Source organism: Schistocerca serialis, chromosome 12 (genome assembly GCF_023864345.2).
Source record: "Schistocerca serialis cubense isolate TAMUIC-IGC-003099 chromosome 12, iqSchSeri2.2, whole genome shotgun sequence".
Lineage (NCBI taxonomy): Eukaryota > Metazoa > Arthropoda > Insecta > Orthoptera > Acrididae > Schistocerca > Schistocerca serialis.
In genome coordinates this window covers 14,229,487-14,230,288 of record NC_064649.1, presented here as the reverse complement: position 1 = coordinate 14,230,288, position 802 = coordinate 14,229,487, and positions in this window count along the sequence as shown.

Below are 802 nucleotides of genomic sequence, written 5' to 3'. Positions count from 1 at the left end.
TGAAGAGTTTGACAGAGCACTGAAAGACCTGAGTCGAAACAAGGCCCCCGGCGTAGACAATATTCCATTGGAACTACTGACGGCCTTGGGAGAGCCAGTCCTGACAAAACTCTACCATCTGGTGAGCAAGGTGTATGAAACAGGTGAAATACCCTTAGACTTCAAGAAGAATATAATAATTCCAATCCCGAAGAAAGCAGGTGTTGACAGATGTGAAAATTACCGAACTATCAGCTTAATAAGTCACAGCTGCAAAATACTAACACGAATTCTTTACAGACGAATGGAAAAACTAGTAGAAGCCAACCTCGGGGAAGATCAGTTTGGATTCCGTAGAAACACTGGAACACGTGAGGCAATACTGACCTTACGACTTATCTTAGAAGAAAGATTAAGGAAAGGCAAACCTACGTTTCTAGCATTTGTAGACTTAGAGAAAGCTTTTGACAATGTTGACTGGAATACTCTCTTTCAAATTCTAAAGGTGGCAGGGGTAAAATACAGGGAGCGAAAGGCTATTTACAATTTGTACAGAAACCAGATGGCAGTTATAAGAGTCGAGGGACATGAAAGGGAAGCAGTGGTTGGGAAGGGAGTAAGACAGGGTTGTAGCCTGTCCCCGATGTTGTTCAATCTGTATATTGAGCAAGCAGTAAAGGAAACAAAAGAAAAATTCGGAGTAGGTATTAAAATTCATGGAGAAGAAATAAAAACTTTGAGGTTCGCCGATGACATTGTAATTCTGTCAGAGACAGCAAAGGACTTGGAAGAGCAGTTGAATGGAATGGACAGTGTCTTGAAA